The following is a 10,659-nucleotide window of genomic DNA, read 5'->3' as shown; positions in this document are numbered from 1 at the left end:
TCTCTATCTTTCTCCCTTCCTCTCTCTATATATATTTTTTAAATGTTTGCACATTGAAAATCAACACTGAAATTAAAATACGAGAGCAGAGATCTAATCTTTTTTATTTATTTATTTTTTAATTATTTTTTTAAATCTATTTTATTGATTTTTTTTTTACAGAGAGGAAGAGAGAGGGATAGTTAGAAACATTGATGAGAGAGAATCATTGATCAGCTGCCTCTTGCACCCCCCCCCCCCCCCACTGGGGATGTGCCCGCAACCAAGGCACATGCCCTTGACCAGAATCGAACCCGGGACCTTTCAGTCCATAGGCCAACGCTCTGTCTGAGAGGGCAGGTGGGGTGAGAGGGCAGGGCGGGGCGGGTCCAGCTCCCGGTAACTGGACCCTAGGCCTAACCCAACCAATCAGGTCAGCCAAGGTAGCGGCACCACCCTCCCTATAAAACCCATTGATATGTTAAGTTCTTCCTCTTTCTCGCCCATGCCCTCGCTGGTGTAGGTGAGACTGGGCTCGGACTAGTCCAAAATAAATACAGGCTTTCTGCAATTGCATCGGATTCGGCTCCTTGGTAGTCTTTGGGGTTTATGACACTTGGGCATTACATATGGGGGCTCGTCCGGGATCTCCAAGACTGAGGGACTCTGAATCTGGAGAGCCTGTCTGGCCGGGGTAAAAGTGTGTGAAGGGATCCCTGTGGGAAGTGCCCAAGAGGTCTAGCGGATGCGCTATTGAAGACCACGGGCCGGAGAGAGCAAAAGACGTTTTGATCCTCCTTTAGGAGGGACATAGAATTCCCTCTCAGGACGAGGTAGTCGGTGTGAGGCCGTCGTTTAGTTTTAGTCGCCGCTTCCACGGAGTTGGAAGGCTGTTCTTGGGGGCCCCCCCGTCTGTTCCTGTGTTCCTTGTTTGTTTGTTTTTTTGTATGTTTGTATAGGGAAAGGTTTCAGTTTGCTCTTGTTTGTAAATTTGCTATAAAAACTTAAATCTGAATGTATTGAATTGTTATAAACTGAAAATGTTGATGTGGGGAGTCCTTCTCCTGGGGGCTGTTGTAATTTTATGTGTTATTTTATGGACTCACTGTATGGATGTTATGGGACAGACTCAGATTACTCCGTTAAGCACTGTGATTAATCATTTTCAGGAAGTAGAGGCCAGAGCTAATGATTTTAGTATGGAGGTCTGGAAGGACGAATGGCAGACTTGTTGTTCAAGTGAGTGGCCAGCTTTTAATGTCGGATGGCCACCAGATGGAACATTCGATCTCCCTACCATTCGCCAGGTTCGGAGTGTCGTCTCTCATCCCAAGACAGGTTACCCTGATCAGCTCCCATACATTATAATGTGGCAGGACCTTGTGGAGAACCCACCCTTTTGGCTTAAACACTTTGTGGCTCCGCGCCCCTCGGAGCCAAAACCTATTTTTGCCTTACAGGGAACGGAGAGGACAGAGAAGAAAATCACCCTGCCATCAGCTCCCCCCTACTCTGTCTTGCAGGGGGGAACTGGAGAAGAATTAATTTTTCCTCCCCCATATCAGTTCCCTACCTAGGGTGCCGGAGGAGGAACCTGACCCTCCCCCATTGAGGGAAGCAGATGCCACGAGGAGAGTGGGAAGCCCGCTGCATAACAGACAAAGAGCCCAGAGGGAACAATCCGCCTTCATCGTAGACTCCACTGTTAGGACTTTACCCCTGCGAGTCATTGGTCCCCCAGATGAGAGGGGTGATCAGCCCCATCACTACTGGCCTTTCGCCACTAGCGACCTTTATAATTGGAAAACTCAAAATCCTGAGTTTTCTGAGAAGCAAGGGGACTTATTAATCTGTTGGATTCTATCATTTTACCCATCAGCCAACCTGGGACGACTGCCAGCAGCTCTTGCAGATCCTGTTCACCACCGAGGAGAGGGAGAGGATTCTTAATGAGGCCCGGAAGCTGGTTCCAGGCGTGGATGGGAATCCTACCACCAACCAGGCTCAGATAGATACCTCTTTTCCTCTGACTAGGCCTGAATGGGATTTCAACACAGCAGAAGGTAAGGAGAGGCCCCGGGTCTACCGCCAGGCTCTAATGGGGGGGTCTTCGGGCGGCTGCCAGAAAGCCGACTAATCTGGCTAAGGTAGGCAGCGTACAGCAGGAGAAAGATGAATCTCCAGCAGCCTTTTTAGAGTGGATCATGGAGGCATTCCGCACCTATAGCCCCATGAATCCAGAGGCTCCTGAGAGTAAGACAGCTGTTATTGTAGCCTTTGTAAACCAGTCTGCTGCAGATATTAGGAGAAAATTGCAAAGAATAGATAGACTGGGAGAGAAGAGTCTGCAGGACTTGTTGGTGGTGGCTGAAAAGGTGTACAATAACCGGGAGCTCCCTGAAGATAAACAGGCTCGCAGGCAGACCCGAGACCTGGCTAGGATCCTGTGGGCCACCACTATGGACTCCCCTAAGAAACGGGACCTCCGCCTCCGACAGCTTGCAAACGATCGAAAGAAGGGTAAGGAGACCTCCGGGGAAGGGAAGTGGAAACTGCAGAAGGACCAATGTGCATACTGCAAGAAGATAGGGTATTGGGCTCAAGAATGTCCTAAGAGAGGCAGTGGGAAGGGGAGCAAGAGAGACCGAGTAAAGGTCTTGGGGCTTGATGAACTAAGTGATTAGGGGAGTCAGGGTTCGGACCCCCTCCCCGAGCCCAGGGTAACTCTTAGAGTGGAGGGGACCCCTGTGGACTTCCTTGTTGACACCGGAGCGCAGCATTCGGTCCTCTGCACTCCACAAGGAAAACTAACTAGCAAAAAGTCCTGGGTGCAAGGGGCAACTGGTATGAACCAGTATTCATGGACTACCCAAAGAACAGCGGATTTAGGGATGGGCCGGGTAAACCACTCCTTCATGGTAATACCAGAATGCCCCTACCCACTGTTAGGACGGGACTTACTGACCAAGATTGGAGCTCAGATAACTTTCAGACAAGGGGGGCCTCAGGTCACCGATGGCGAGGGACACCCCACCCACGTTCTGACTCTGAGGCTAGAGGATGAGTACTGTCTCCACCAGGAGGTGCTCCCAAGGGGGGGGGTAACATGGATAGATGGCTACGAGAATTCCCCACGGCCTGGGCAGAGACAGGAGGGGTAGGACTAGCAGCTCACAGGACCCCAGTCCTAGTGGAGCTAAAGCCAGGAGAAGGTCCGGTAAGGATCAAACAGTACCCCATGTCTCAGGAGGCCCGGGAGGGAATTCAGCTACACATTCAGAGACTGTGGAGTCTAGGGGTGCTGGTTCCCTGCCAATCTGCCTGGAACACCCCCCTACTGCCGGTCAAGAAGCCTCACACAAATGATTACCGACCGGTGCAAGACCTCCGGGAAGTAAATAAAAGAGTCATGGACATACACGCAACTGTCCCCAATCCATACACTCTCTTGAGCTCCCTGGTGCCCACCAGAATCTGGTATACTGTATTAGATTTAAAGGACGCTTTCTTCAGTCTGTCGCTAGCACCCAGGAGCCAACCCTTGTTTGCCTTCGAGTGGCATGATCCAGAGGAGGGCTACAGCGGACAACTCACCTGGACACGACTGCCTCAGGGGTTCAAGAATTCGCCCACCATCTTTAATAAGGTACTACACGAAGACCTGGGTGAGTATAGAAGGGAGCACCCTGGCCTCACCCTCCTACAGTACATAGATGACATCCTGATTGCTGCCGACAGGGCCGAGGACTGTGAACAAGGAACCCAGGATTTGCTGGTCACCCTGGGGGCCTTGGGGTATCGGGCATCCGTGAAGAAGGCCCAGATATGCAGAGAGAGGAGTACGGTTCCACCCCAGTGCAGCCCTCAACCCCGCAACTCTCCTGCCTGACCCCGACCTAGATGCCCCACTACATGACTGCGCCAAGATCTTGGAACAGGTTCATGGACTCCGGAAGGACCTGACGGACCAGCCCCTCTCAGATGCAGAGGCCACATGGTTCACCGATGGAAGCAGCTTCATGAGAAACGGGCACAGGTACGCGGGCACAGCTGTAGTAACTGAAACTGACACTTTATGGGCAGAGGCTCTGCCATCTGGAACATCAGCCCAGTGTGCAGAACTCAACGCTCTGACAAAGGCATTGACACTAGGGGCCGGGAAACGACTCAATGTCTTTACAGATAGCCGCTATGCGTTTGCCACAGCTCACATCCATGGGGCAATCTATCAGGAGAGAGGGCTGTTGACTGCAGAAGGAAAGACTATAAAAAATAAACAAGAAATACTCGACTTGCTAGCTGCCTTATGGCTCCCAGCCAAGTTAGCCATCATCCACTGCCCAGGACACCAGAAAGCCAACAATCCTGTAGCCAGGGGCAATCAGAAGGCTGATCAGGTGGCCAAAGAAGTAGCCCTCACTGCAGTCCCTGCACTGGCCCTGCAATTGCCAGACCCAGGGAACCCAGTTCTGCCGGGTCAGCCCGGATACTCCCAGGAAGAATTAGAGTGAATCAAATGCCACCCCACAAACAAGGAAGTCAGGGGCTGGTGGTATGCTCCAGACGGGAAGCTCCTGCTACCAGACCAGCTTGGGATCCCAATGTTGAAACACATACACCAATCGACGCACCTAGGGTCCCGGAAATTAAAGGATTTGGTCCGGCATGCTAAGATCAAAATTCACCAACTGGACGCCAGAATAGATCAAATTGTATCAGCCAGAATAGATCAAATTGTATCAGCCTGTAAAACTTGCCAGCTTACGCCAAAACCGGTTTGGCTCAATGGATAGAGTGTCGGCTTGGGGACTGAAAGGTCCCGGGTTCGATTCCGGTCAAGGGCATGTACCTTGGTTGTGGGCATATCCCCAGTAGGGGGTGTGCAAGAGGCAGCTGATCGATGACTCTCTCTCATCGATGTTTCTAACTCTCTATCTCTCTCCCTTCCTCTCTGTACAAAATCAATAAAATATATTTTTTTAAAAAACTTGCCAGCTTACAAATGCAAGGGCCGGTCAAGTGGAAAAGGAACCCGGCTCAGAGGAACAAAGCCTGGGGTGCACTGGGAGATTGACTCCACTGAGGTAAGGCCGGGAAAGTATGGCTATAAATACCTTCTAGTTTTTGTAGATACCTTTTCTGGATGGGTAGAAGCATACCCAACTAAGCATGAAACAGCCCAGACGGTCGCTAAGAAGCTACTGGAGGACATTCTACCCAGGTACGGTTTCCCAGCTATGATAGGATCGGACAACGGCCCAGCTTTCATCTCACAGGTAACACAGGCAGTAGCCAAGGCCATAGGGGCAAATTGGAAATTACATTGTGCGTATAGGCCCCAGAGCTCAGGACAGGTAGAAAGAATGAATAGAACATTAAAAGAGACCCTTTCTAAACTAACCATGGAGACTGGCGGGGACTGGGTGGCTCTCCTTCCCTATGCTCTTTACCGGGTGAGGAATTCACCCTATACCCTAGGCTTCACTCCCTATGAAATTATGTTTGGTAGGTCCTGCCTACCATTCCCAATCTTAAGAAAGAACTGCTAACTGAATTTGACAACCAAGAAATATCTTTTTCTTTAAGAAGGCTCCAGAGGGCACATGAGGACATTTGGCCACGCCTACAGGCCATCTACGAGGCTGGCCCGATCCCAACGCCCCACCAGTACCGGCCGGGAGACTGGGTCTTTGTCAAAAGACACCGCCGGGAGACGCTTGAACCACGTTGGAAAGGACCATACGTCGTAGTGCTGACGACGCCCACCGCCTTCAAAGTGGACGGCATTGCGACCTGGGTCCACCACACCCATGTTCTGCCAGCTGACTCCTCTGCGATCCGGGAAGACTTCGCCAATGGATGGAGCATCAACCGAGACCGAGACAACCCCCTCAAGCTCAAGTTACGGCGTACTCAACCTGCCTGATGAAATTTTGTTTGCGGCCAGCTGCAGGAGTCCCCACCCCCCATACACTGGTTTGCAGGGGGGGGGACTCACTTCTGCCCTGGACACTCCTGACCCAGCTGGGTAGTCTTGTGTCTCCACTGGACACATCTCGTGGACTCCCCCAAAATGTCAGATCAGGGCACCGGGAAGGAGGAACTTTATGCATCCTTCAGAAGTGCAAACGGTCCCATGATTGGGCCTGTTAAGTCTCAAGACAAGGGGGGAATGAGAGGGCAGGTGGGGTGAGAGGGCAGGGCGGGGCGGGTCCAGCTCCCGGTAACTGGACCCTAGGCCAACCCAACCAATCAGGTCAGCCAAGGTAGCGGCACCACCCTCCCTATAAAACCCATTGATATGTTAAGTTCTTCCTCTTTCTCGCCCATGCCCTCGCTGGTGTAGGTGAGACTGGGCTCAGACTAGTCCGAAATAAATACAGGCTTTCTGCAATTGCATCGGATTCGGCTCCCTGGTAATCTTTGGGGTTTATGACACTTGGGCATTACACTGTCACTGAGCCAAACCAGTTTCGGCAGAGATCTAATCTTAATTGATTGATGAGAAAAACACCCGGACACCAATTAATAAATGGGCACAGAATGTACCCATTTTAAATCCAGACATTTTTTTAATGAAAAGGTAAACGTAGAAGCAAAGGCAAGTTTTTTTTTTAATATATTTTATTGATTTTTTTTTACAGAGAGGAGGAAGGGAGAGAGATAGAGAGCTAGAAACGTCAATGAGAGAGTAACATCGACCAGCTGCCTCTTGCACACCCCCTACCGGGGATGTGCCCCCAACCAATGTACATGCCCTTGACCGGAATCGAACCTGGGACCTTTCAGTCCGCAGACCGACGCTCTACCACTGAGTCAAACCGGTTTCGGCCAAAGGCAAGTTTAATAGAAGTTTCTTTGGCCCTGGCTGGTCTCGCTCAGTGGTGAGAGTCCATCCACGGACTGAGGGTCACGGGTCGGATTCCCAGTCAAGGCCACACACCTTGGTAGTAAGTTTGATTCCAAGCCCTAGTTGGGGCATGTGCCGGAGGGACGCAGCCAATCAAGCTCTTTCTCTGCCGCCGCCCCCCCCCCCCCCCCCCCCCCCCCCGCCTCCCTTACACTCTGAAAATCAATGGGAAAAATATCCTCGGGCTGCCCAGCCGGCAAAGCTCAGTGGCTGAGGATGGAACTAGAACCGGGAAGTCACAGTTCCACTGCAGTCGGGGGGTGGGGTGTGCAGGAGGCAGCCAGTCAATGATTCTCTCTCATCATTGATGTTTCTATCTCTCTCTCCCATCCCGTCTGAAGTCAATAAAAAATATATTTTTAAAAATCCTCAGGTGAGAATTAACAAACGAACAAATAAAAGTAGTTACTTCGCAGGGAGGAACTTCATTTCCCCAAGGTCACACCCGCCCGCAGCTTTAAGACGGTAGAGAGAGAAAGTTAGCAATCGTTAGTTAATCCCGGACCTTTTGTGCATGAGTCCAGCTGTCCAATTGATCCGTTGTGCTTTGTTTCAATGCTCCGAAAGCACCAGACTAGGACATATAAGCCAATAAAGCAACAACAACAACAAAACCAAACCAAACAAAAAAAAACACCAAACAAACAAGAACACCAGACTCGCTCTCCCTTCTGGGAGTCCCTTCCTGTTCCCTCGGCCGCAGGCAAAAATCCTACGTCATCTCACCAGGTTTTTAGGAGATGACTTCCTTGTGCTCAATGATTGTTCTAGCGTGGAAACACAAAAGGGAACGAAACTTTGGGGGTAGAGAGGCACGCACGGGGAGTTTATAAAGGTGAAGGCAGACCCCACGTCTCCCTCCTCCGTTAACTAGTCCGCGCCCGCACCGCCTCCGCGCAGAGCTCCGTGCGCGTGGACCTGGAACCCCGGTGTTTTCGGAAACGGCGGGAGGGACGCAGCCTCGGCTCCCCGACGGTCCAGAGCCCTGCCCGGATCGGCTCCGGGCCCGGAAAGAGGCCCCGGCCCTCCTGAGCCAGAGCCTCCGGGCTCCAATCGGAGGCCCGAGTCCTGCGCTCCGAAGGCCCCTCTCCACAGTCCCGGGCACGAGAGGCAGCCTCCACGTCGAATTTTTCAACAGAAAAAAAATTTTTTTTTCACAGCAACAGCGTCCCCAGACGCCGTCCCCTTCTCGCTGCCCTCACCTCCGCGGGTTGGAAAGAATTTGGAGACCACCATCCGCCCTCCGCCCCTCGCACCCGGTGCCCTCGGCCCCCCGCGCCCGGCGCTCTCCGACGGCGCGCCCGCCCGGCCGAGTGTGACTCCCGCTTCTCTGCGCCCGCGGGACACTCACCCGCACACGGCCATCCTGAGCCACCGCGCCGCCTCCTAAAGGTCTGATGGGGCCCCGCCGGGCACCGAGAGCCAATCCTGGAGGCAGGGCAGGCAGAGGCGGCCGGGAGAGCTCGGCAGGTGCCCCAGTCCCACGTCACCACCTCCCCGCCCCCCCCCCCCCCCCCAGTCTGTCGGGGAGCCCAGCTCGGCGCCGGCAGGTCCAGATCAGCGCGCGGGCGTTGGGGAGCCCCAGCCCCCCCCCCCCCCCCCGGCCACACCCGCCCGGCGCGGCCCCTGGAGAGCGGGAGAGGCTCCCGGAGAGGCCGCACCCCGCGCCGGGCACCGGGTGCTGGCTCCGCGCTGGCCGCTTTGTTGACGCGGTGCCGTGGATTCGTCACAACAGCCCCCAGAGGGGAGTCCCGTTAGCGGCTCCACTTTTGGGAAAGGGAAACTGAGGCAGCGCGGGGGAGATGCGCTAGGATGTGGCGCGGGGATTCCAACCGCGCGCCCGGGTGGCTCGGAAGGAAGCCGCGCGGCGCCCCGTCGGTCGGAGGTCCGAGTTCACAGAAGGGGCCTGCCCGCGGGGGAGCGCGCGGGTTCGGCCGTTTACGCAAATCTCCGGGTGGCCCGGGGCCGGAGAGGCTGGACGGCAGGGTCAGCGCCCCCTCCGGGGCAAAGAGCGCGGGCGCACCCTGCCTTCCCCGCTCCCTTCCCGGCTCCCTTCCCGGGTGCGGGGGCCGGTGCGCACCGCGCTCTGGACCCGGGGCGCGCCCTGCAGGGCGGCTGCGGCCCGGCTCCCGGCTCCCCGCTCCCGGCCCCGCACGGCTCTCCATTCCTCCCAGCCTCTAGCGGGGCCCTGTCCTCCTCCTCCTCCTCCTCCTCCTCCTCCTCCTCCTCCTCCTCCTCCTCCTCCTCCTCCTCCTCCTCCTCCTCCTCACGGCTCTCCATTCCTCCCAGCCTCTAGCGGGGCCCTGTCCTCCTCCTCCTCCTCCTCCTCCTCCTCCTCCTCCTCCTCCTCCTCCTCCTCCTCCTCCACGGGCCATCGGACTTGTCTCTCCATCTTCAAAGAACAACAAGCCCTGGCCGGCGTGACTCTGGGTAGAGCGCCTGCCTGTGGGCTGAGGGGTCCCAGGTCAAGGGCACATGCCCAGGTTTCGGGCACGACCCCCCAGAAGGGGACGTGCAGGAGGCGGTCGAAAAAAATGGTTATCATCATTAATGTTTCTATTGCTCTCTTCCTCTTTGAAATCAATTTAAACATCATTGTGGTTTAAACAAAATGTGGTTGTTGTTGTTTTAAATTGATTTCAAAGAGGGAGAGAGAAATAGAAGGGTCCCTTGACCTGGGACCCTTCTTGCCCAATTCTAGTGGGTCCGTTCCCCGCCCCCCCAGCCCCTCCCTTTCCTCCCTGGTTCACAGGCCCGCGAGCCTCACAGCCTCGTCCCTTCCTGCCCTCCCCTTGGGTTCGCCACGTACCGAACTGTTCTGGCAAAGACGCAGGAGGACAGAGCTGCGGTAGGCTGAATGCCTCCAGCAGACCCTAGCAGCCACGAATACCTCTGAGCCTGGAGTGTCTGGTGAATTCCTGATGAAATTGGCATTTGTGGGGACCTTCTTCAGAAGCGGGCGCTTGTTGGGCCCCTTCTTGTGATTCATCTCAGGTAGGATTTTTTAAATATATTTTATTAATTTTTTACAGAGAGGAAGAGAGAGGGACAGAGAGTTAGAAACATCGATGAGAGAGAATCATCGATCAGCTGCCCCCTGCACAACCCCTACTGGGGATGTGCCCGAAACCCAGGTACATGCCCTTGACTGGAATCGAACCTGGGACCTTTCAGTCCGCAGGCCGACGCTCTATCCACTGAGCCAAACTGGTCTCGGCCCAGGTAGGATTTTATTGTATTTCACTATGACTTGTGAGTCACAAACATGACTTTTTATTTTTATTTTTTTTAAATATATGTTATTGATTTTTACAGAGTGGAAGGGAGAGGGATAGAGAGTTAGAAACATCTATCAGCTGCCTCCTGCACGCCCCCTACTGGGGATGTGCCTGCAGCCAAGGTACATGCTCTTGATCAGAATTGAACCTGGGACCCTCCAGTCCACAGGTCAACGCTCTATCCACTGAGCCAAACCAGTTTCAGCCAAACATGACTTTTTAAAAATATATATTTTTATTGATTTTTTTACAGAGAGGAAGGGAGAGGGATAAAGAGCTAGAAACATCGATAATGAGAGAGAACCATCAACCAGCTGCCTTCTGCACACTCCCCACTGTTGCAGGAGGCAGCTGGTTGGAGATATGCTCACCACCAATGCCCTTGACTGGAATCAAACCTGAGACATTTTAGTCTGTAGACCAATGCTCTATCCACTGAGCCAAACCAGTTTCAGCATGACTTTTCAAGTACACAAAACAATGGCATACAAA

The sequence above is a fragment of the Pipistrellus hanaki genome (genome assembly GCF_964339955.1).
Source record: "Pipistrellus hanaki genome assembly, chromosome: 16".
NCBI classification, from domain to species: domain Eukaryota; kingdom Metazoa; phylum Chordata; class Mammalia; order Chiroptera; family Vespertilionidae; genus Pipistrellus; species Pipistrellus hanaki.
The sequence above is the reverse complement of the archived record's forward strand: the minus strand, read 5'-3'. Positions refer to the sequence as shown.